Source organism: Lepidochelys kempii, chromosome 18 (assembly GCF_965140285.1).
Source record: "Lepidochelys kempii isolate rLepKem1 chromosome 18, rLepKem1.hap1, whole genome shotgun sequence".
Classification (NCBI taxonomy): Eukaryota; Metazoa; Chordata; order Testudines; family Cheloniidae; genus Lepidochelys; species Lepidochelys kempii.
Window position 1 is genome coordinate 18646987 of NC_136397.1, and position 27270 is coordinate 18674256.

Below are 27270 nucleotides of genomic sequence, written 5' to 3' on the forward strand. Positions count from 1 at the left end.
TATCCCAGAATATTCACTTCTTTAGAAATCTCATTTCAAAGAAGACTTTTCAATTCCATGTTCAGACAGAGTCTGGTCAAGGTCTGAGATCCTGACTCTTGTAGGGCCCTCCTATATCAATATAGCCCAGTTATAACATCTATTTCAATTCCTTTTTGACTGACTGCTGCTATTTTAATCCTGTCTCTTTAATAATGGAGCTGTGGCTGAAGGAGAGAAAAATCCATTCCTTGAAGAGCTGAAACCTCCAAAAACTGCCCACTGAAGGAGGTAAAGGCCAATTAATAGGGGAGCAAAAAAATTGCAAAAGTATATAGAGTTTTCCCCTTTATATGCTCTATATAACAGACAGAAATCGAGAAACTATCCAGAAACAGAAGTCATACCGTTCTGTTCAAAGAGGTTGAACCCTGTCACACAAGAATGACTGACAAAACTAATCTGTTCTTTGTTTCTGGAGAGTAAAAGGGAAGCCCAGAACCATGAATGATCTGAGAACTGGTGTGATGCGTTACATTCATGGGAGCACTTGCAGAGATATTTTCCTCCTATCAGATTCTCATGAATAAGAAAGCAAAAGTTAAGATTAGCTGCTCACATAGTACAGCTTCCCAAGATGAAGAGTGAGCACTTTTTGGTGGTTATGTGCATCGTGAGCACTAGAGACTGATCACTTTTTACCTGCCTCTGAAACTTCACACACAAGAGCACAAATTCCATAAAAGACCTAGTTTCAGGGAAACTACTCCACCCTTTCATGTGCTGAGAATTTATGGAATGGGTATGATTTTTTTTTTAAACACCTCTTAAATTTGAGTTGATTTTGCTGTAGTAAAAGTGAGAAAGTAAGTGGAGCCAAGCTTACTGTGGACAAAGCATTGTTTGTTTCCTCACACACAGTTCAGCCAGCACAGTATATTCCTGACCTGCAATATTCATGTTGTTCTAGTGAAGGGCTTTTACTAAGCCTCAGTTGACTATCATGCTGACTTGCATGAATAAGGATTACTCAAATTAAAGTATGGACATTTTGTTTTTGCAAAGATTCCTAGACATCTTTAAATGACAAGACTCAGAGGCAACAATCCCACTTGATTTTTAAATATTAAAACACCTTCAAGGTTCTCTGTTCATACATTAGTTTCCCCAACTAGGCTAGTAGTGTTCAGTGAATCGTGAAAGAATGAGACCTCCAACCTGATGAACCTCATTCACAATTACAAATACAATTTTTATAAAAGTAATGATTGTTTACACAATGCCAATTTAACTATAAGAAAAACTGGAGTGATCAAGTTTATTTTTCTCTTTGCTACAGGTTTTTAAGTGGCATTTTAGAATAAGTTTCAGAGTAGCAGCCGTGTTAGTCTGTATGCGCAAAAAGAAAAGGAGTACTTGTGGCACCTAAGAGACTAACCCATTTATTTGAGCATGAGCTTTTGTGAGCTACAGCTCACTTCATTGGAATGCATCCGATGAAGTGAGCTGTAGCTCACGAAAGCTCATGCTCAAATAAATGGGTCAGTCTCTAAGGTGCCACCACAAGCATTCCTTTTATTTTAGGATAAGCGTTCATCACCGGACCTGTGAATATCAGGTAACGATGTAGGGTATACTCAAGTCATCTACTACATCAATCTTGAAAGACATGTAATTTGCAATTTTCCTGAGGTTTCATTAAGAAAGAAGGATTTTCATGCCCTTGGTTACCAAAATCTGGAAACTGTATCACCTCTCATGCTTCATAATCTTCTCTGAACTGATAAACAATTCTGTCTAAGTGTGGTCAAGTAGCAAAGAAATTACTTATTTTAACCCTTCACTGTAATATACTCCAAATAAAGCAAACCTATATAGATATGTGACAACAGTATCATAGGACAAACTAGCAAGCAGCAGAAAATTAAAGATGTGCCATACTATATACTTTTATCCAGCAGTTCATAGTAAACATAGTATGTATAGCAACCACTCTGATCTAATAAGAGATGCCTTCAATACTGAGGTACGACAACTGAATACAGCAGCTATATCAGAATATTTGAATTGACTGATACTTCAGCAAAGTTCAAATTTGTATGGTAAGTTTGTTGCATCCTCCCCTTGCACAAATCAGTGTAAATGGAATTTGTTAAAGATACAACTTTGGTATTCTTATTTTTTGAGATAGTACACTCATTAATTACAACTCAGCATCCCCTTATTGTCACACTCATTGCGTCATTGCAAAGACGACCTTACATCTCAGTAGCAAGAGACAATGGCACTTTAAAGAATCAAGCTACTACCTCTTTTTCTGCTCTGATGACCCATTAAGTCAATTTTCACTTCTGATCCATTAGTACTAATAGCAAACTGAAGCCATCATTTCCTATAGTACTTATAATTGATGTTACAGGAACATAAAGCTGAATATCAGGTGGGGTGAAAGGAACTGCAGAAGAGAAGGAATACAATAATTTAGGAAGATTTAGAATAAAAATGTATTATTGTTAAGCATTATCCGTGTTTGCTGTTGTACAGCACAGAAGATAAGAGTTCCTGCCTCAATGAGTTTATAATCAAAGAGATCACACAAAACACAGAAAGAGTTTCTACAGCATGTGTTTGTGAGGGTGACTGAATTTTTGATATGGGTGGATCAAAGCGACTATTCATCCACAAAGAGATTAGCAAAGGACCATACAGAATGGGCTACTGCCATTACAAACTTCCAGCAATGAACAGGACACCTAAGACGACAGAATTTTTACTTAGAACAACAAAATATGAGATATTGCACATAAAGCCATAGCGTTATCCCTGGTTGTGCCTGAACTGAACTTTTAGGAAATCTATCATTTCACTACAGCTGTTAACGTTCGTGCAACTCTGCAGGTGGCAGCAGGAGAGGGAAATACTAGACCGGGTCCTATTTATTTTTGTTTTAAAATCACCATGTTGTCTAAGTGCACTCTGAGGCCTGGTCCACTCTTAAAAATTAGTTCAACCTAGTTACGTAGCTCAGGGCTGTGAAAAATTTAGTGCCGTAGGTAGGATGACCTAACCCCCAGGGTAGACCCATCTAGGTCCACAGAACAATTTTTCCATGGCCCTAGCTACCACCTCTTGGAGAGATGGATTAACTAACATTGGCAGAAAACCAGCAAGATGGGAAGTGTGTGTTACAATGGCACAGCTGCAGTGCCGTAGCTGTGCTGCTGTAGTGTAGATAGGACCTGAGTAGGTATGGATCACATGGCAGTAAGTCATTCATCACCTGAGACATGCATTCCTTAGTGCCCCTGCCATGGAGCTGCTCTAACATTTATCTCCTAAAAATGCCTGGTGTAGCTGAGGCCTCAGGCTGAACACAGAATTAGCAATGCTGTTTCAGCCTAGAGGCTTACAAGAACAACCTGTGCAAGTAAAAAGTAATATTAACCACAACAGAAAGAACTTGACTATTTTTAACGTGACTATTTATTCCTAAAAAAAGCCTCCTGACCAAAACTTTACTTTCCAAAGTAAGCATTTAAGATAGCACTATCCGAAAGTATAAAAACTAACATCCCTCAAGCGTTGAAAAAAACTGCGGCTGCAATATAGCAATTTCCTATCTGACATTTTAAACTCAAGTCATGGTTCATATCATCGCCTGCTGTGGAAAAATCTTTGGAGGGGTAAAAGAGTTCTGTGCATTTCACGACATGGAATGCCCAGTGTTGCTGCCTCATGGGGTGGAGGAACGCTAGCTGACACAGAAGTGATGCAAGGCATGAGCTTGCAATTGTATCAAAGCATCATGAAGAGGCTGCCTTTCAGCATAAGCTCCGAATGTGGCCACTCTACCATTGGTTCCTGTCTGCTACTAGCCCCACTGAGGTGGGAGGAAGCTTTGATACTTCAGGGTTTTGTGCCATATAATCCACAGGATTTCAAGAGAACATGTGCTATCCAGAGAAGCCACTCCATAGTTCTGGCTCCCTCCAGAACCCCAAACTTGTAATGCTCATGGAGGGGGGCTCCTACCAACTTGGTCATATCAGTTGTGCTCCCGTCCTGCAATAGTCAGCCCCAAATCTCACTTTTGGTCTGTTATAGTCCCTTCTAATGTGCAATGTATGGGGCCTTAAGTATCTGAATACACAAATCCATCTTCTTAGTACTTAAAGTTCAGAATTATTCTGTGGACACAAGTAAAATGTTTTTACATCTCTTACTATTATGAATCCCAATTTTTTAGAACTGAATAGGAAAGTCAAACAATAAGAACTGAATGCCCCATTTCCTTCTTTGGGCACATGCTATTTTTAGTTGTATCTGCTTTTTCCATGTACATATATCCAATACTACTATAACTCCATGTGGGCTGAGACACGCTCCCTGAAGCTCAACTAATTTAAAGCGCTATTCCTTAAAAAAACAGATGAATTATTGGGCTACATGCTTCAAAAAACAAAGAACTCTCACTCTGAAGATTCCTTGCAGGAAAAAAAACACCCCAATGAGCTATTTGGTTAGTTTTTCACTTTCTGTGTCCCCTTCCCAAATTGTGGTTCACATCCTTCTGGCTATGTTACTCCAATTCTCCAGCCCAAATACAGGCTAAACAAGTCTTGAAAAAAAGTGGTACAGTTCCACCACAAAAGGATGGCAGGATTCTGAGGGATCATGCCACTGAAGTTCTACGTATGGGCACATGGAGGGCATAGAATAGGCCGAAGGAGGTGCAGGGAGGGAGATGGCCAATACATTCACAACTATGTAGATCCATTGACTACATCCTCAACGAAGGGGTGACAGTGGGTTAAACACACTTAAGTCTGGTCTACACTAAAGTTAGGTTGATGCAAGACAGCTTACATCGACATAACTATGGAATTGTCTACACTTACATTTCACTCCTCCCAAAATAACTGCCCTGCTACGCCAACTTAATAACTGCACCTCCACGAGCAGCACAGAGTCAATGTTTATGTAGTCATGTTGACAGTGTAGACACTGCATCGCTTACGTTGACCGTTACTGGCTTTCAGGAGCCATCCCACAATGCCTCACATGGACTCTACAATAAATACAAATGCTCCTGGTGAGGACAGGCGCTGCTGACACAAGGAGGAAAGTGCAGACATGCACAAGCGGTGCAATTACTGTGGCAGCTGTATGCCAACATAAATTAGGTGGGCTTAATTTTGCAGTGTAGACATGGCCTTAGAAATATTACCAAAACCTCAGGTCTGCAGCAGAAAATATGGATTGACTGCTGCTACTTTACGATAGGGAGGAACTGTGCTCCCAATGGCCTATGAAAAATCAATTTGAGCTTTGAACACAATAATGCACTTGTGTCTTAACAAAAATGCTTTCCCCTGCTGCTTGACCTTGATAAAATCATAAATCGTGCTGTTGATGACATTACCACTGCACTGGAAGTGACATCAATATAAGTATTAGGACCTTCATGGTGGGATTAAATTGGAAAAGAGTGGTTGTGTTGGAACAATACCTTGTTTAAACACAGATATTGGTAGTCAAAAATAGGAACATTAAAGACATGAAAAATTAATTTATATTTAAATCTAGACCATAAAGACTCACCCAGCATGCAATCCATCAATGCTCAAAAGAAAGTGATAGCAAAATTTAGTTTATTTCTTTTAAATGATCACCGTTTATTCTGTACACTATGCTAATTAAATACTTAGCACAGTCTCAAAATATAAAATTAAAGATTAAGATTTTACTTTAGATATTTTAATTTGCTGCGTACACTATATTTAAACTAGCATAATAAACCTTTTCCCTTTACAAATACATGCCTGCTAATCAGGAAATGGAGTCAAGTTGACAAGAATCAGCTATTGCTCCTGTTCTCATCACATCACTTAGGCTATGTCTACACAAGCATTTTTGTCAGTCAGGGGTGTGGAAAAAAAACAAACCACACCCCTGACCAAACATAAATTTCACTGACAGCAGCGCAGGGGTGGACAGTGCTATGTCAGCAGGAGACTCACTCCCATTGACCTACCACTTCCAACAAGCAGCGGTAGCTTTAATTATGCCAATGGGAGAGCTCCCTCCTGTTGGCATAGAGCAGCTACATGGGAGACCTTAGAGTGTTGCAGCTGCATCAGTATAGCTGTGCCATTGTAAGGTCTGTCATCTAGACACAGCCTTAAGGTAGAAGAGCTCTATGTAAGCTCGAAATTTGTCTCTCTCACCAACAGAAACTAGTCCAATAAAAGATACTACCTCACCCACCTTGACTTTCTAAGGTATACCAAGGCAGCCAATAAAATTTTAACAACTTCTACAATGGTACTTTTAGCAGTGTGAATTAATCCACACATTAAGATTCCAACAATCCAAAAATATGAGAGATGGTCAACCTAAGCAAAGAGTTCTTAAACTCTTTTCTCAAGTAGTGCGAAGCTCAACAACAGTGCCTAAAAAACATCTAGGCATATTTTCCCATGTGCAGAATTAGTGAAAAAGTGTTCTGGCCACAAGCCCTTATCCAGCAAGGCATTTAAGCCCATGTTTAAAGTTAAGCATGTGAGTAGTGTCACTGACTTCAGCAGAACTATTCACATTTAAATGTCTTGCTGGACTGGGATCTTAGTGCTGTAAAGGAATACAAACTGTATTGAAAATTAGTTTGGCTACTTATATTCCACCATAGATAAACATTATGCTTTACTACACAGATAAAGACACATTCCCTGCTTCAAAAACCTTGTAATATTAGGGCCTCATCCTGCAAAGCACTTTGGCTATGTCGATTCTTACCACTGACTTTAACGGAACTACGCAAGATGATCCCCTTGCAGTATTACGGCCTTAAGACAAACCGAAAAGGACTAACTGAGGGAAGGACTGAACAATGGTACTTGAACTGCCTTCCATCCATCATACTTATCACTCAGTCCTGGCTATACACTAATATGGAAGCTGTAGCTTGTTCAACTGATCTGAACATCTCTACCCTTGCTCTCCCACCCATCCTTACCGAATATAGGACTAGGAAGAGAGATTTCAACCCCTACAAGTATCTTTTCTGCAAAGACTTGAATACACAAACTTAAAAATTACTAGCTTATTTGACAAATTTCAATGACTGAAATGTAAAAATTCAGAAGCCCAAACAATTAAGCTAGTATGCCAGTCTTAACAGAAAGAGAAGGACGCCAAGATTTAAACCATTCCAATTGATCTGTACTGATTTACTACTTATAAGTTCTCTGAAGACATACATTTTCACGCTGGACACCAAAGCTAACAAATATTTTTAGACGCACCCACTAAATAACGATCCTCAGAGATTTAAATCTGACACGGTTTTTCCTATTTTATAACAAACCTTGCACATTGTAAGCAGCACAACTGTTCTGTAACTCTTCCAATGCCATTGTCCACAGTAAGCATACAAGCAGAGAAAGTTCTCATTCCATCAGCCTTTATGTTACCAGTTCATACACCCTGATTGCTTGTAGTCTCCTAGTTATCATTACATTTTGTCCTGCAAAGCCAATAAAAAGCTACATCAGAGCTCAGGAAAGTGGCAATGGAAACAGAGCTTTTTTACCTCTAGGCCACTGGTTCACATCCAGTTCAAGTTGGTAGTCACCAAAAGTTATAGCCATCTTAAAAGCAGTTCAGTGACCCCCTATGCGAAATGTACTGGTCTCAATACAAATCTTGGTGGACAGGTGTCCACATCCCAAAATCATAACTGCCATCCTTGTCACCAGTGGTACCAAGGACTGAACAGAAGGCTAAGGAAGGGTAGAGCAGTAGAGACTTCCAAGGTACTTAATTATGGAGGAGGGGGGTGTCTGGGAACACAGAATGCTTCTTGTCTCAGCAGCCAGTGGGTTTGGGGGAGTGGGGCTGAAGAGTGGTGTTCAAAATTTATCTGATGCCTTCCAGTCATAGGCTGCTACAAAAGATAGAATCTCTGAGTAGAATCTAGGGACAACACCACAGCAGAAGTTGCAACGTCTGGAAGGTGGGGAGCCTCAGCTTCTCACCTGGGTATTATCCCTCTTGGCCAGCGCCCCCTATCGCAGGCGGATTTTTTTTTAATAAATATTTTGTTAACGGGTTTATTCCTCTAGATAGTACACATCTAGGGAAGAGTGGGAGAAGAGGACAGAGAAGACACAGAAGCATTGAATGCAATGTAGAAGGGAAAAAATAAGGGGAGGAGGAAAAGAGAAATAAGAGCAGAAACCAACAATGAGAACATCACAGAAAAAAAAAGTCAGATTTATTTTAGGGAAAAAAAGCATACATGGAAGCGAGGAAAGGAAAGATGGTCTAACAACAGAGCAATATGATAAATTGTTAAAGGACCAGGAAACAAGAGATCGATGTTATCTCCCAACTCTTGCTCTGCATTTGTACAATGGGATTCCAAATTCTGTTGCTGCTTCTAAGTGCTATTGTAATACAAATAGGCTTTTTTTTTAAAAAAAAAATACAGTAAAGAGAAAGTTATTTGAAAATATATTCCAATTACTTATAGTACAAGACAGCCAGTACATACAGCGGACCCTTGCTAGAGCGGACGTTGCTAGAGCGCGGATTCGCATATAGCACCGTCGTGGCAATGGATCCCAAATTTAAATATTTAAATTTTAATCCATGGTAACGCAGCCCCGCGCATGGATCCCGAACCCCGCATTCTAGCGAGGGTCCGGTGTATTCTTTTAAACTGTAAGGGGACATGGTTTCAAGGCCCAGCCTGGAGACATGCTATTTTTCACTCTGGATAGTAGACTGAGTCCTCAGGCTAATAGGCATCAAGGAAATTCAAGACCTGGCTTAGTATATGAGTTCATATTTAGCTTTGTGGAAAAAAAAGAGGTTGCAAGTGAATAGAAACATTAAAAGATCACATTATATGCAGGCCATCCTCTTATATCTGGAGATTTGCCAGGATACTTTACCACAAAACTTTGAATGTGGTTTGAAACATCTCCATTGTCAAGGAATTTACACAGCTTAACACACACACACACACTTCATTTTCTCAGGATATTCTATTCAATGACAGAAAATGGAGGATTTGAGGAAAATGCTACAAAATTGCATCTAAAAAACTTATGATTAAATCTTATGTATACAACACTAAGATGCAATAGCAGGTTAGAGAACACTCAAGTAGCCACACCTACAAACTACTACACCTGGGTCTAAAAGCCCTATATATTTAGGTTTCTTTCTGCTACCAACAAATATGTTTGTATTAACAAATGTGTTTATATTAAGGAATAAAAGCATTTCCCTACAGTGCTGAAAATCCAAGTACAAGGCTTTTCCCAGAATGAGAAAGTAAACAGATTATGAAAGGAAAGTGAAATTGACTAGTCTAGCTTCATTGTCTAAACTGAGTGAAGGATAAATTAAATTTTTAAATATCTGATTACACTTTATTTTTCTCCATTTATACTATGACGATGACACAGGTAATAAACTTTTAATTTTTAACCCAACACTGTCTCTTTCAACAAAAAGACTTCACTTTCTAACAATTTTATGCAGCTTCTAACTAATTCAAACTTTTTCTACAAAGAGCTAATAACTTGTCTAACAAAACCTGCAGTAGTTGCAGTGATTGTAGTTTGATTGTCCATGAAGTCCCAATACTCCCATAATAGTTGTCAGAAGCATTCAAAATATGAAAGAGCTACTGCATAACACAATTGGAAGCTTATTTATGGACATAACTGGATATTTTTAATCAAAAAAGCTGATCAACGTTTGAAGTAATTTAATTTTTCTGCTCAGTTGCTGATCTCTGAAAATGTCCTAACTGTGCTATTAACATTTTATATTTGTTAAACAGCAATAGTGGGCTTGGTACTGTACAAGACATGGAATTTACAAGCTAAGCACACTTATGTTCTGCACACTGGACTGGACAGGACCTTTCTGCATTAAAACCCTGATTAGTGCCTATTCTGCAAAACCGGCAAGCTTCAAGGTCCAAAACTTGTGAACCCAAGGCAGCTAAGGATATATACAATTTGTTTCTAGCCCTGACAAGTAATACAATCTCAAACTTCAAAACACAGCGATTCTTAAATAATCTTATTTTCCCATATCATTGCCATACACAATTACAGCTACTTCAAATTAGTATAAAGCAGTATTCTAATTAGAGGATCATGATATATTGGCTGCTAAAATCATATATGCAATGAAGAGATGGCAGAAAGATAATGCCGTATTTTGAAGTATGGGATTCACTTACTGGGCCACTGGAGCTCCTCTTGAAAGTGAAAAGAGGAACTGCTTATGATGTCAGCAGCAGCACTAGACTAAAAGGGCTTCTCAGAGTGTGCTAGGCAAGGGAACTCCCACAGAAAAAAATAAATATAAACCGCTAAGGGTTTTCTTAAACCATTGAGAAAGTTTAAAGTGCGAGCTTGGACCAACCTACAAGAATTCTCTAGTCATCCAAGTTACACTTTTGAGCCAGATGAATTCAGCGTAAGATCCAGGGAACTACAAGACATCCAGTCTTTCAATGTCTGCATCCAAATGGTATGAAGTATTCAAGTGAGGATAAAAGCTGAAATGACTGCAGTTTCTGCCTTCTGTCACACTGACTTTCAACACATGTTCATGGGTCAGCAATACTTTGATTCTAGTGTATGGCTCCAGCTTATGAAATTTATGAAAATAACTACATCAATTTAAAAATTAGAACACTGAATTTATGGGTCATTCAGCTATAAGTCCAAGAAATATTTCTTATCTGGTTTTAAATAGCAAACGGAACGGTCATAACAATAAACAAGTTATCAGGCACAGAAGAGGTGCATACTGATTGCCAGGCAGTGTGTCTGCCAACGCTTAAGAAAATTCAGGACTTCGTAACCTGCAGCATAATTAAATTGCTATAAACATCAAGCAAGTTGTTGGTGATCTTTGTACAGACAACACTTCTGCGTAACAGACAGTGGTCTCTATCCACTAAGTTCTTCAGCACCCCTAATATTCATTACCTTATGAAGGGTGTGTGACAGGATTATCACCACTGCAACACATGCTTATTCTAATAGTTTAATAAAGTACAGGAACTTTTACTTCCTTGGTTGGCATATTATAATCTGATTTGGAGTCTCGGAGATATCAGCAGGATACAACAACAGGAACCCTTGCCCCTATTTGTCTGCCTTATTTTGTCAGCCCTATGGAAAGTAACAAGTCCCATTTTTTGTTAGCCCACTTTGACAAGAGCATCTTCTAGGACATGCATCTAATGGGAATTTCTACAATTTAAAATTAGCTATGAGAATTAGATTTCTTTTTAGTTTCTTACAGCACAAAAATGTCTACTTTGTTAAATTTTACTATGTTATTTATTATGACCAGAGCCAGAAGATTAATTTATATTATACCATCATAAACCTCAGTGTGACAAACTTGATGCTTATGTTGACGCATTTTAAATACAGCAAAAGTCTACTGTATATACAGCACAATACTTTGCACCAAACATGCCATATATCGAACCTGATGGTCTGACCTAATGAATTGTCAGCCCAACAATTTAAAAAAAAGGTATACAGAGAACAAGGAAGAGGAAGAGAATTCATCTTGAGCCTGTCAATATAGCTTATTCTCCTGAGATCAAAACAGAACTTATGACGTAAGTCTACAAAAGAAAGCTTGCAACAAAATATCACAGAGTTTCACAATGCATACATAAATACTAAAACAAGAGGAATGATATAGCCATAGTCTCTATAAGTTCAAATCTTCAAACTGATCAATGTTCTTGTCTGCCCTTAGATTTTCTACTTTTAAAGCCCTAACGACAACATTAATTCTTGCAGAATACCATGTAGTTCAAAACCATACAATAACCTACATATTTTCCCCTAGTAAAAAAAATGTCTGGGATAATCAGTGTTGCCACAGGCATTCAAATGACAAATTCAAGTTGTCCCAAGAATGTGCCGACCATTACTATTGGTCATTTAAATTCAGTCTCTAAAGCAGCTACCTTGTAATTTGAAAGTGAACAACTGTATATTCTTCTGTCAGAAAAATCTGTTAGTAATCTGTCTGAGCTTCCCACAAAGCACAAAAAACCGACCCACAGTAGCTCACGAAAGCTTATGCTCAAATAAATTGGTTAGTCTCTAAGGTGCCACAAGTCCTCCTTTTCTTTTTGCGAATACAGACTAACACGGCTGTTACTCTGAAACCAGTAAATACCTGTGTAAAGCTCCATAAACTTTCAGATAAAATTCTAGAGCACTTCTATTTATAGACAATGTGATTTCAGTAACATCCTCAGTTGTTGTAATTTATTTCCTCAAAACAACATGCAGGCTAGCTAGTACCCCAGAAGTGAAATTTACATGAGTTTGCTTATAAACAAATAAGCAAACAGAACACAAACGATAGAGATATTTGGAATATAAAATGCAGAAAGCAAAAGGTCTTACATAGTTTACATAACCGACAAGAAGTATAGAAGTATTTGACTTTAGGGAAAAATGAATTATTCTTTATGCAGGGGGAAGATCATTACAAAAGCAGGTAGCAGTTAAGATTATTTAGAATATGAATAGAGTGGTTTACAACAGCAACAATGAAAGGGTACATCACAATCTTGACTGTTAAGAAGAAATAGGTGAAACTTTCATGTCAGCAATGCCTACCCATCCTTGGTGGTTGTGATTCTTTACCTCTGTCATAAAGTCTTATGGCAGCCTTGCAAAATTCAACTCACTCAACTTTCCTGGACCAAGTAAATTTTTTATTACTGAATAAGGGTGAACAAGCAGCTTTGGTGCCTTACCTAGTAGAATGCTCACAACAAGTTTGTAAGGCCGCATTAAGGAGTTTGTGGAACCGCATATTTTGCTATTATAAATTTTTTCCTTTCTTGAAAGAGTTGTAGATAATGACAATATATTTTAATTATGATCCTTCATACTTGTATTCAGCCATATGGAATCTGCCATTGTAATAAAAGCAAACTAAACATTCTAATTATGGACAATCCATATTTTATAATTAGGAATGCTGGTGAATTTTGCTCAGAGGAGTGTGGTAGCATTAAATATTCAACCATAAATACAACTGACAACAGCTGGAGCACAAATCAGAATTACTCGCAGCAACAACAGGACATATGTAAAATGCTGTTCAGCTATCCAGCATTCAAGTAATCCTTAGCATGTGTCAAAGATGCTTCCTTTTCCACACAGTTACCAGAAATTAGAGAGATTTTGCAGGCTAAAAATTTAAATACATTAGGTACTTTTTACAAAGCAAAGTTTTAATACTAAAAAAAATATATATATATATACCTTGAGCAGTACACGGTGTTTCTACAAGACTAAAATTTACACAGTCAGACATGGTTTCTTCTTTTATCATTCTTTTCTTCTGCTGCTTATCCTCAGCACCTGGCTTTCCCTTTAAGTATTCTCTATGAAAATGTCAAACTGAAGATAATCTGGTCCTTAAAAAGAGTACTTGTGGCACCTTAGAGACTAACCAATTTATTTGAGCATGAGCTTTTCATGCTCAAATAAATTGGTTAGTCTCTAAGGTGCCACAAGTACTCCTTTTCTTTTTGCGAATACAGACTAACACGGCTGTTACTCTGAAATCTGGTCCTTGTCACTTTTGCTCCGTTATAGGGCTAGCTGCACTTCTGGTACGCCCCCTCAGGTCTTAGGCCTCGCATCTTTAGATATCCTGGGGTGGAATTCTACAATTCTGCCACTCTTGGGCTTCTCTACACAAACATTTAAACCCCTGGCAAGGTGGGGTGTGCACTGGTACACCAAGCACTGTCAGTATGTGTCATGAACAGTTCGGGAATGCGCTTTGATCTAGTCCTGTGTCAAAGAGAACTAAATTAAAGTGCATTAACAAACTATTAACATGCGTCAGCAGGGTCCACATGGACAGTTAGTCCACAGCAAGCTAGCATGGAGTAGATTCATGCTCCTACTTGCCATGGGCTAATTGTTCACATAAATATGACCTTAGTTAGATCAGGCCCCAAGCTGCAATAACCTGTGTAACAGTGCTTACTCAGAAGGTCTGAGTCCAGGAACTTGCGGCTCTTCTCTTCAGGAATATACAACCATTGGCTAACAACAAAACACCTTCTTACAACAAACTTACTTATTTTGCAGTAGGAACAGAGCCTGTAGACAAAAAAAGATTAGAAAACAAGGTACATCCATCTCTACCTTATCATGCTCTGATGGTAACCTAAGCAGGGCTAGCTTCTTTAGACTCCCATGATAGATGTTTCTCTCTCACCCTGGCTGCCCTGCACAACTATCTATCCCCTTCTCTTTAGGGGGTGTTAGCTTTTAAACTGTCCCTAGTTCTTTTGATCTCCTGGGTTTGCAGGCCTCTTCCTCTCCTAGCATTGTCTGAAGTGTTTGCTGAGAAGTGACTTATTGGCCATTCTTTTACCTTCCTGCTTGTTTTTTTTCCCTGACACCCCCATATTAAACTAACTCAATGTATTAATATAGTAAATGCCAGAACATACAATATTCATAAATTACAGAGCAGCTCCAAATCAGTCACAGATCTAGAGAATCAACAGAAGTCAGTGTTCAAACTAGCATTTGAAATTACTGTGACTGACCAGTGGATGATTATTTTGGAGTCTCACCACCAATCATGTTTATGCTTCTGTGAAGTTTCAGAAATTTTACTATGATTTACATACAAGAATGAAAAAAAGCCAATCCCTAATTACAGTATGGCTGGGAAACAATGAGTATATATGCAATGTGTAGCAAATAGGCACTGTGTCTTAAGATGTTCCCAGGTTATAAAATGTAGGCTATGTGGTTATCCTTTAGCTAAACATCTAAGACTTTATTGCACAGGAACTTAAGGCACAGAAAAGAAAAAAAAGAAAAAAAATCAACCAGTGCCCTTATCACACTAGACTTCCAACTGGAGTCTTCAACCTAAATACAAGTAATTCTTTCTTAAAATTGAAATACTTTCACATCAGCGTAATCTAATTTCAATACTGCAGTTCAACAATTATCATATAAGCACCAGGGTCAAATTACATATACAAATATTAAAAAACTTGGATACACTATTGTTACCTGAGGTTCACAATACCATTTTTTTAAATGGGTAATAGAAATCTGTCCTTATATAATACTCTACCTTTAAACATGTATGCATATTTTTGAATATCTACATTTTTTGCTTGCATTGGGAAGCCTTCTAAGGAAATGCAAATTACCATTAGATGCACAAGTAATCAAAGACACAGTTAACAGTCAGCTCAAATCTTTTAAAAAGCTTTTAATGTTCTGCTAAACTACCAATTGGCTCAAGTATGTACAGATAGTGTATATATTTTTGGTCAATGCAAAAAAAAAGTTTTCAGCTGAGAAAGCTGAAAAACTAATATAGATATGCTACACACCCTTTGGAGATATATTAAATTGTGATCCAACATTAAACTGATCCATATATAATTTTTTAAAAGTTAATTTGTGACTTTGGTTGCAAGAAAAACAATCCAGATTTTCAATTGGGTAAACTATTTTTTAGCCTGCACTTAAGGCTATAGTTAGAAAACACCCTTGCTCTCCACCCTATCCTGACCATCAAAGTAACAGAATCTAACCAGCACAGGGTTATCAACGTTCTCCCTACCACAACCACTAATATGTTACGGCAAGAAATTGTTGGCATTAGTCAGTGTAGGCATTTGGGGGGGAGCGGGGGGGAGGTGAAGAGTCCTAAGAAGATTTGTCTAATAGTAATTCAACCATATGACTACATGATTTCTCATTTCCATTTGTTAGTATCAAACTAGTTGCTAAATGGGAGTCTCAAAACAATACGGTATGCCATATGGCTAAAACTGGATATTAAAATTGAGAATATCAATTACCAATCCACTAATGCTGAGAGCCAAAAATCCATGGACAGTAAGAATTTAATCCAATTCAAAGACCGCAACATGAGCCAAGCCTTATCTACAGGAGGCAAAACCTACAGTCATTTTAGCAGAAAGCTACAAAATACAAATTTCAATCACAAGAATAAACTCAATTAGTAAATGCATCACCTCCTTAATACTTCTGTACCTTTAACCTGGAAGTTGCAAGGAATCAACCTAAGAAAGAATTTATCTTGCTTTGTTAAGAATATATTTCTGGATCTCAGCTTTCTGAAGGGATCTAACTTAAAACCCTTCTTACAGGAACTACGTAAAAAGCACACATTTTAGCAAAATTACATATACAGTTTATATCCCTACATTCTGATTTTATATAGTTACCGGTATCTAATTTCACACTGTGGTTGAGAAATCATAACTCAAAACAGAACTGCTAAGGAAGATCAGTTAGTTGCTTCCTACATGACCTAATTTAAACCTTTAGAACACCAGGAAGTTGTTACACACAACAGCTAACAACATCTTGTTTGGTTTGGGGGAAGGGTGTTATACACAAAAAAGATTATATATATTTGTTGTTAATGAATATATTCCAAAGCAATCACATTTACATGCTGGGTATACAACAACCAAAAGTCAAACTATTCTTCATATTCCACAATAATTGCTAATTTCCAAGAATATTAATACACGAATAAGGACAATAGTTTTAATTGTTTCAGTTTTTAAATTTAAGATCGATTTACTAAATGTTCACAATTGGATAAAGTTATGCATTCAAATGGTGGGAAACACTGCTAGCTTTTTTTACCTTAAGAAATTGTGAATTCTTATTAGGTTTAACATTCCATCTTCAAATATGTTTCTCCAAGTGAGGGTAAAGCCTCAAAGCTGTTCCAGCTGGATTTACAGTAGATTCTGAACATGAGGCACCAACAAAGATTTCATGAAAGGATGCTTGCTACACAATGACCTGACAACTATAAGGACTAAGCAGGGATAAATGTATATGATCTTAGTCGCCCAATACAGGAACCTACTTTATTTTTCAAGTTCTTACCATGAAAAAGAAGAAGAATCTGAAATATTAAATACTAGTGAAGCTAGTTTTAAATTCAATGGCATAAAAAAAAATATTCAAACTGAAACAACACTGACAGGTTCTTAAAGAAATGTCCTTCAAATGATTTATTGAACTAATTATATAGATGTAGTTAATTTCTTCAATATTTATCTTCATTTTGAAAAATGCTAACATTATGCATTTCCAATACAAAACACAAAAACGGAAACAAAAACCTTAGTCACAAATAAGGTTTTTGTAGCCCAATACAAAAGTAAGCTATAAAACAGATTGGTTATACTCTAAATAACCAATGGCAAATGATGGATTATAAAAAAAATAAATCCACAGAGCAGTACTAAAACTCCTGATCCATTATCAAGAGTTTAGAGGTCATCTGAATACAGAAGACATATTACAAAGCAGCAAAATATTTTTAGAATAGTGCAACATGTATTTTAAACTTATTAACAGTCATTTGAAAATGCTTGGGAGTAAATCTATTTTATTAAATACTAACTGGAGAGTTTATTTTATTGAGGATGTGAAGTTAGAAATAAGGTTAACACTAGTATAAATGATAAACAACATCATAAACTACCAATAGGAAATTTATACCTTTCTGGAATATATACTTTTTTTAAAAAGTCATCTTGTAATGTAATTTTAAAATATGACATGTACCATATAAAACACAGAAAAAGGTTTTAATATCCGAATAACCTTTTTCTTCCACCTCTCTATAATGGAAAGAATAATGCCCTAAGTATGACAACTATTTCAGGTCAAATGCAGTTTTAAAAGCCTCCACATATCATCTGAACATTCTCAAGCAGAAGGGAGCTTCTCCTTTGTATCACAAAAAATGACTACTTGGGGTCTGATTATTACTAGACTGGTAAAACAAAATTTTACAAAGCTACTCATACAGGATTTTGTATACACATTATGGAAAAATGTTTTTTTAAAAAAGTCTATTTGTGGCTAAAATAGAAAACAAAAGAAAAATGTTCCTAAATGCCATTATAACGGGCATTAGATGATAGAACAAAATCACGTTTCTGTTTTATTCAGTCACAGCCTATGTGAAAATTTCAACAAAACTATTTACTCCTCCCACCTAGTCTATCCTCCCATGTATTTGGGGGAAAACCTACAAAAATTAAAACAGGAAGAAAAACGTTTGTTTTACCATTCCCCCAATCCCCTTCCTACCACAAAAAAATAGGAGAAAGCAAACAAACAACAAAAGACATCCAAAATACAAGTAAGGAATAAGATCTACTTTGGCAGAGCTATGAGGAGGAGTTGAAAATGAGAGAGCTGCCTTGCTGCAAACGCCATCTTGTTGCAGTTATTGGGCCCAGGCACAGAAGGATCCATTCATTCACAGCAAAAAGAAAATCAAACACACACCCTCGGTAAGCTGCAGCCACCAAAACAACTGCACTATTATCCCCTCGCTCCCCAAAAATACACTCTTATCTAAAAAGACTGATGCTTAGCACTTAAAAAGAGTTTAGATCTCAGTGCAATCTCTTATTTTTTCACATGCATTTTACATATAAATCGACAGCACTTTGTCTTGATTCACATCCTTCTGCTCAGCAAACAAGCTTCAAAATGTGGAATAAGCCTCCAACGACTAGGTGCAGAAATGATCAAACTGCAAAATGTTTTGTCTCTCATTTCAGTCAGTTGTCTACAAGAACAATTTTGCTGGATTTTTTTTTTAAAGCTTCCTTTTATTGTCAGATGTTCTTTCCTCTTTGTTTCTAGTGTGTAGACAATACCTAATAATGTGGCAGTTAACATGGAAAGGATGCCTTATTTGAAATGAGTCCCAAGTAGTGACTTGGTAAGAGAATATTGAAAAATCACATTTGTTAAAATTTCAGCTAATCTTCACAAGTGATTAATTGACATCTTGGAATAAGCTCTATGTCATCCTGACTCTCTTCTAGACAAGATTATTTTTAAAGTCTTGCCTATGCCCTAATTTCATATTCATTACTTAAAATATACATGACTGTACATCCTTTTTCATTTTTATATGCAGTTTTAGAATTGAAATTTAAAAACCTACACTTTGAAAACACCTTTAATGGATAAAAAATGTACTGAAAACCTTTTCATAACTAAGCTTTGAATTTGGGGGCAGGAGTTGTTTTTAATATTTTTAACACTTCTTGCATGGAGAAACTCCCTTATTCTGCTGTAGCAAACATCCTCCATGATCTTCGATATTACACTTACAGGCACACAAAAATATGCAGCACCATAACAGATGGAGGAACAACAAATATGCAAGCTAGATTTAAAAAAAAAAACATAGCTAAGGGATTAACACAACTATAGACCATACCCACCCTTCCTCCCACAGCAAAAAACAGTGTGAACCCATCCTCCAAGCCTCAGATGTTCCCTTTTCTGGGCTAGGGTCTGCTTGGAGCAGCCTTACCCTGTTTGTCACACCCTTGTCTCCTCTTAATCAATTTTCCACCATTACAGCAGGAACACACCACAGCATTTCTTGAGACTCTCCCTCCCCCAACACTCCCTCTGTAGGGCTCGGTTTCTTTGCCAACTCACCTTTATACCTTAACGCACACACACATACACACACACAAAGAACAGCACAGTGCCTAGTGCAAATCACTCCAGCCTAATTGCAATTAAAAATGGAACCCAGCAAAACCCCGGGTTCTCTTCCCTTCTGGTCTTAAAAAACCCTTCAAAAGAAAGACTCTCCCACTCCTACCCCCACCTCTTCCTCCTCCAGCAGCTAGAGAGAGACTTGCTAGGGGAAGCTGAAGGGAGGTATTTTCAATCTCTCTGTGCTAGTAGGCGCTGGACAGGCTGGGGGCAGGGGAGATCAGGGGGCATGGGGGGCTGTTAGCGAACAGGAGGGGCGGAAGAGGGATTGATGAGGCGGGCAGGAGAGGGAGAAGAAGGCGCGGAGACACAGGGAGAAGGGTCCTGGGGAATCTGGGGAGTGGGGCAGCCGGGGAGGAGGGAGTGTCCGCGGGAAGGGGTCCCCAGGCCCTTACCTGCCCCTCCGGCCGCTGCTCATTAACGGGGCCGCTGTGTCCGCCGCCCGCGGCCCCTGCCCACTCCAGCTGCGTCCCTACCGGGCTGGGGGAGCCACCCGCGCTGCGTCTGGCCGGTCCCGGGGAGGCGGCGGCGGCTCGTGGGGCGCCCTGGCTCTCGGCTCCTCCTCGCGCGCTTGGTCCCCGCTCAGCTCCCCGCAGCCATCGGGAAGCGGAGCCAGGCTGGGCGCGGTAACCGCCCCGCCCGTGCGGCCCGGCCGGGAAACCCCGGCTGCCGGCCCCGCCCCGCCCCGCCTCCTGGGCCGGCCCCCGAGCCCGCCCAGCGCGGCTGAGGAGGGTGAGGCGGGCGAGGGCGGTGGGAAGGGCACTGAGGAGAGGGGGCATGGGAGGACGGGAGGAGGGGAGGGAAGTAAGAAGGGCAAAGGGGGAGGCGGGGAGGGAAGTGGGGTGAGATAGCAGCAGCGGTGAGGGAGAGAAGGCGAGGGGCACTGGGGCTAGGGAAGCCAGGGCCACCAAGGGACTGAGCAAGAGTTGGGGACGAAGCCTTGTTTGTGGGGTAAAGCTCCGGGTAGTTTCAGGCGCTGGGGCTTTAGCACGACACTGGCCACCCCCAGCACCATCCCAGGATTCATGCCCCCCAGGCAGAGCCAGCCCATCTCACCCAAAAGCTCTTTAATTAGCCTCTCATACAACAATGGGGGCCGAAGGGAGAGGGCGACGAGGAGAACGGAGATCAGGCCAAGTGACGTTTTTCTGGTGGAGCAGTTTATTTCTCTCTTCGGGACCATGAAACGCGGAGTGGTCAGTTTCACTTTCTGGTTCCCTGGCTCCGTGCAGCGGCTGGACTTCTCCTCCGGAGGACTCTCGGGCCCTGCAGTGCTATGATTCTCTCGGGGAAATGTTTAAATCCGGAGGTAACGGTCTCCGTGTCAGCAGTTGAGGTTTTGTAAAGGATCACCAACTTTTTTTTAAAAATTAAATTTTGAGCTTCGCCTCAGCAAAGGTGCCCTTGCAAAGAAAACCATTCCTTTTATTACAAAGTTAACATGAGAATAAATTGAATCATAGACTATCAGGGCTGGAAGGGACCTCAGGAGGTCAATCTAGTCCAACCCCCTGCTCAAAGCAGGACCAATCCCCAATTTTTGCCCCAAATGGCCCCCTCAAGTTCACAACCCTGGGTTTAGCAGGCCAATGCTCAAACCACTGAGCTATCCCTCCCCCCCAAAATTATCCCCCCAAAAGAAAGTTGGGTTTGAAGAAAGAAAAGGACGCGACAATAGTCAGAGACCTCAGTGAGCGGGTTTTTTTTATTATTTTTAAAGATATAAGGAACCTATTCGCTTTCAGGATCTTGGAGAAAAAGCTACAAAGCAAGAAGGTTGGAAGTAGTTCCCTTTTACTTTACCCCTGGGACTCAGAAACCAAGCAGTGACATAATCTAAAATAATCAAACACAGATGTCCCTGTAGGGTTTTATTTGTATTGCAGCAGTGCCCATAGCCCCAACAGATTGGAACTCAATTGTACAGATATATAGTAAGAGATAGTCCCTCCCCCAGTGAGTTTAATCTAAATAAGCAAAAGCAAGGATGGGAAACAAAAATATTATTCTTATTTTACAGCTGGGGATTAAGGTACAGAGAGATCAAGTGATCTCCTGCATCCCAGTTTAGTGACCTAGCAACAAGACCTGCTTTCCTTATGGCAGAAAAGTAAGTATACAGATACACCAGTCTTTTTTCATTAACAGTCCCACGTGCATTTTCCTGTACTTTTACATTAAGTCACATGTGAGGACTTCTCATCTAACTAATTACAATGAAGCCCATAAGAACCAAACAAACTCTTTAAACTCTTTACCCAGTAAAACCCACAGAAAAAAGGTGGCTTAAAATCCTGTCTGTATGTGTATTGATAAAGCTAGAAAAGAAAAATAACACTAATTTCTTAATAAACCAAAGAAAAGAAGTTGCTCCTTGTAGCTTCAAAACTTTCCTCTGTAGGTCTGTAATTGTCTCCTTCTCCAGGATTTAAATTGCCAGGTATGTGAGGAAGTGCATGCTGGGAAATGTTTGTTTAAAAAAAAACAACACAACCCTCCACCCCCTCAGAATTGGATGGTTATGAGTAGTTACTAAGAAAGAGTAAGGATAGTTTTGGTGATTATGATTCAAGAGAATGAGTTACTTGATGTGTGTTAGTATAATATGAAATAATTTAGGTAACTATATTTTTATTTTTGTTTGTATAATAAATATTCAAATGTGTTTTGAAAAATCTTACATCTTGTGTTTGATGTTACTGGTAAATTTGAGGGTGGAGTCCTGAACAAAACAGGAAACTTTACTTAGGTGTCTAGATCAGAGGACTGAGCATCACAATTCTTGGGTTACATTCCCAGTTCTACTATTGTTCTGTTGTGTAACCTCAGGCTATTTGCTTATACCCCATTCCTACAAACATTTATGGGTGTTTACCTCGATGGACAGGTACAGTCCCACTGAAGTCAATGGAACTACTCATGTGTAAAGTAGGGCATGTGCCTAGAGGTCCCAGATTGTGGCCTTGATCTCTTTTATGCTTAATTTCTCCCATCTGTAAACTAGTGATGAGACTTAACTATTTCAGAGGCTTATTGTCTGCTTTACTGGGTGTTGGTAAAGTGTTTGAAGTGTAATTATAAACACAACTACTGCAATGTTCCAGTCAAAACAGCCTCTCCTCTGAGTGGTAGGGTTTCTTATAGGGTATGATTCATAATTGTTTATAGATACTGTATATAGGTGGGCATTTTTTTAAACACTGAGATTAAAATGTCATTTTTGAGACCCTAAACTTTGTGTTGAATGTAGGGGAGACCACCCAGTATTCAATATACAAAAAAGAGATGGCATATAGAAGCTAAAAACATGTACTGTTAAGCAGAGTTCAGGCCTGAGTGCTCTTGTGGAATTTCATCAGCTTTAATTGCCAAAACAGATTGGCCCCTTTCCAGTCTGTGTCCAGAAGTGTCTTGGCAGATTTAAAGTCCAAAAAGGTACATTGTCTTTAAACAAGGCTCTGAGCTTGTTCAGAATTAGAAAACCACCTTTTAGTCTTCTGAGTGGTATCTTTCCCTGGGGTTAGGTCCCATCTCCTTCCCTGTATTACTAGACTTAAATATATATGGCATGAATCGTTTGTTATAACCATACAATAACAAACCAGTGAACATTTCTTCCCCTTAATTTCAAGCACCTGTGACACTAGATGACACACATTACTACTGCTTTGCCCTGCTTTATATGTCTGCTCCATTCTTACATGCTGCTCATAAAGAGAAATTTACATGAATCCTGAGCTTTTAGAAAATATGCCATCAGAATTATAGACTGCTCCTCAACCAGGAGTCCATTTCATTTTTACCTTTTTCAGTATTGTATGAGAACTATGGACTAAATTCTGTGCTATATTAGATGTGGGCTGTGCAACCTACTTCAGTATATGAGGGGTTTGGTAAGAGAGTTGAACAGACAAAACCTCGTCCTAGTGTCTAATTTCAAGTTCTTCCTCCCTAAGTGCATACTCACAATGCAGCCTGTAAGAAATGTTCCCATTCCAGTTGCTTAATTATAATTCTCCTCCCAACAAAAATTATGAATAATACGAAGTTATACTATTAGCCTGAAAATAAAAAAGGGAGGACGTTGTCTTATTTATTTATTTATTTATTTATAGACTAACTAACTGGACAAGTTAGTTCTGTTGAATTTTAAAAACTGTCAGAATGGTTTCTCTTTGCTGTCTGCACATAGTGACAATTTGAAAGTTAAGGTGTACACATAATATCCATTTTGCAACACAGCAAATGCCTAATTTTTACATAATATGTTACATAAAATGAAATGTGCTTAATACTATAACCCAGGACAAAAGAGTGCTGTAGTCCCCAAAGAAAAGTGAACGTATTATAGGAATCTAGTAAAGTTTAGCTGTCAGATGCCAGCTGAAACAATGGTTGGAATCTTGAAACATATTTGCTAGTGTAGCTATGGCCTGGCTACCTAGGCTTCAGAAGAAACTTCCTCTCTGAGCAGGTTATTCCATAATTCTCCGTTATGGAATTTCTTGCACTTTCCTCTGAACCATCTGGTATTTACTGCTGTTAGAGACAGGATACTGAACTAGCTGGACTTTTGGGCTGATCTGATATGGCAATTTCTATGTTCCTTTGAAAACTGCTTCAAACGTGGCTACAAGGCTTCACATGGTTATAGACTGAGGCTGTTTTTTACTATTACGTTCCCAGAAACCCTATGATCTTGGGAAGCAAGAGTCTTGCAGGTTGCACTCTAACATAAGATCAGTGTGTTACGGTGCATTGCACATTGCTAGTAAAGCTGTGAAAAATCGTTGTTCAATTGCACAGGAACTATAAGCCTTTTGTGTGGAACACAAAGAAGCTGGTTGATAAAAATGAGAATATTCTACTTAGGGTAGTATCATTATGAAACATTTGCAAGTAGGGAACAATTGTGCCACAACAATTTTAGTTAGCTGCCAGTTCCAGACTTAGAGGACTTCCCCTTTAGACCAAGATAGTATTTAATTTCATACACAGTGAAGAGCTATATTCTAGCTTTCAACCTCCAGATTTCACTCACACTCTTGCGGTCGTGTGATTGCTGCTAACACACAAAAAATTGAGGTCCAAGGGTTAAAAATGTCCATGCAGACATTAATGTGTAAACATTAACTTTGGAACCATTGTGTACCAGAAATGCTGTCTCCGCCCTGCCCCCCAAAGGTCTTGAACTGAAAGGTAGAGTTGTCAAGTGGTTAGAGCAGGGAAGTGGGGTAACAATTACTGGGTTGTTTCTTGCTCTGCCACACTTACATGTGATCTTGGGCAAACCTTTTCACCTGTCTATGGCTCAATCACCCCACCTGTAAAAGTGTTACAATAATACTTGCCCACAGGGGTGTTGTGAGACTTACTGTTCATAAAATGCCTTGAGATCCTCGCTTGAAAGGTGCTAGAGAAATGCAAATATTTTCATTCTAGTGCTTAGTTAGGATTGGTTTAAAAATAAATGGACTCAGATATGACAGTTTCTTCTTTTGTTTGTAGATCTTGTTTGGCTTAGCAATACCTGGGGTTTAGCAGGTCTCTCTTCTTCACCAAAATTACATAATATTTTAAAAGTTGCAGGGAACTGGAAGTGTTATTTACCTGAAGGTTATTTTATATTTCAGATTTCCAGATGCCTAGAATTAATACACTGGGACTCAATATTAAGCAAATAATTTGCAACTTTTCAGAACACATAACGTTAGTCTACCTAAAACTAAATTCCATATCTTCTGTTCCCAGCATGCACTGGGGCTTCTTGTGCAAAATTTGAGAAAACCTCTCTACTTTGATTGTCCTAAAATATGGTCAGGAACATACGGAATCATTCTTATTCAGTAGGCTATTACAACTAAGCTTAACCTGCTTCATTTTTACAGAACTAATATACACTGATTATCTACATCCACAGCAAGTGAGTTTTGGGTCAAAAGCTGTATATCGAATGAAGTAGCCGAAAGAGAGAAGTGTGTGTGTGTGTGTGTGCGTGCACATGTGTCTGGGCACAAAATCTACTTTCTTGCCCTTTATCATGTTGCAAATGAAAGAAGATAAGTAACATTTTTGATAGATAGGTGAAATATTATCTTAAATCAGTAAGTAGAATTTATAGTACTTGCATGAATGATAAAAGCCCTGATCCTGCAATAAGCTCTGTGCTAGGCCCATTGCAGAACTCGGGCCTAATTTATTATATCAAATATCTTGCATGTTATAATGAACTTAATTCCATTATCATTGCAAACAATGAATAAAGTAACATTTAATAACCCATTACAAAATTTAATCTGGATAGCCATTGTTTAATGTTGCAGATGTTATGGATAACAATTGCTATAAAACTTAGTGGTAAAATGGAATTATTCTATTTATTACACATGCTTAGAATTTCAAAATTTTATTCCTAGGGCTTGACTGTGATAAGTGCTGAGCACCTGCAGCTCTCACTGACCTTAAAAGGAGCCATCAAGAGCATGCAGTTAGTGACAATTTCAGTAGGGGACTCCAAAACTGGGTATGTGATTCAGTGACAACTTAAGTCAGTTGACTTCCATTGGATCTATTGATTTCAGTGGGCATTGACTAAGGTCTTTTGAGAGAAATAGTCTTATCTCAGATGACAGGTGTCTTAAAAATATAATTATATGGACAGTAAGATTAGGTGTAAAAAGCAATTTGAAAATCATCAAAAAGGGCTGTGAAAAAAGAGTATTGTTTAGATAGCAAATTACCAGCTAAAATTCAACCAACTTAGTTTGGGGAATGCAGTTATTTCCTTATACCAATTATCTTCTCTTTTCTATTGCCATATATTTAATTAAAAAGAGAAATTGTATAAATTAAATATTTCTAACTTCAGATACTCTTCCAGGGAATAATCTGAAAGTGTGATGTAAGAGTGTTGGTGTGATTCTGGAATATGAGGTGGTCTCTTAGTTTATTATTTTGGTTGTTTTTAGACATTTTAGTCCCCTAACATTTCTCAGTTGGAAGTCAACAAATAGAAGCCTTAGCAATATGTACTTTTCTGCTACACGTTCATTATTGTTGTACATTAAATGGAGCCATAGAACTTTTTCTTTTTTCTGCCTTGTCTTAGGGAATGGTATTTATATCTGTCTGGTGATAATCACCTGCTTATCCCAAAGTCTAGGAGCAACTGAACTCATCATAAGATTCATATAGCATTTTACTTGGATATAATTTGTAAAGTTGAAATCATTCAGATAAAAGAATAATACTATTTGTATGCAAAAATTAATCACTTTCTAAGAAACGGGAAAACTGCTGACAAAATACTCTACAATAAAACATATTATATTTCTAAACAATATGTAATAATGTCACTTGCAAACAATCTCTTTTGTGAACTGAGTTATACTTTGGGGACTAAATTAGGTCTTTACTCTTCTTGTTTAACAAAGATCATTCTCTCTTGGGTATATGATATATCCCTCCTTCTTTCTCTCTTACTTTAAATGCGTTTCTCTGACTCCTGCATACTTGGAAAAGGATAATGTTCTCACTTTAATTGTTATACAGAAAAGACCTAATACAGATGTCTCTGAAAAGTAGGTACTGCTACAGATTGTTCGCTGAACATTGTTGGTGTACTTGAACCTGC

General features: G+C 38.4%; 2 protein-coding genes across 6 annotated transcripts in view; one reads left to right on the forward strand and one right to left on the reverse strand.

Moving 5' to 3' along the window:
* GNB1 (G protein subunit beta 1) overlaps positions 1-20299 on the reverse strand; it is an 83821-nt gene extending 63522 nt beyond the window's left edge. For 2 of the 4 annotated variants that reach the window (XM_073316859.2, XM_073316857.2), the window contains exon 1: positions 20114-20299. The gene's annotated coding sequence lies outside the window, so the exon portion shown is untranslated. Of the gene's footprint in view, positions 1-20032 lie in introns of all 4 variants that reach the window. The other 2 variants (XM_073316854.2, XM_073316855.2) reach the window with 1 other exon arrangement.
* Positions 20300-20331: 32 nt separating this feature from the next.
* CALML6 (calmodulin like 6) overlaps positions 20332-27270 on the forward strand; it is a 62119-nt gene continuing 55180 nt past the window's right edge. The window contains exons 1-2 of one of the 2 annotated variants that reach the window (XM_073316732.1): positions 20332-20369; positions 21658-21747. The gene's annotated coding sequence lies outside the window, so the exon portion shown is untranslated. Of the gene's footprint in view, positions 20370-20482; positions 20947-21657; positions 21748-27270 lie in introns of those variants that run through there. The other variant, XM_073316731.1, reaches the window with a different exon arrangement.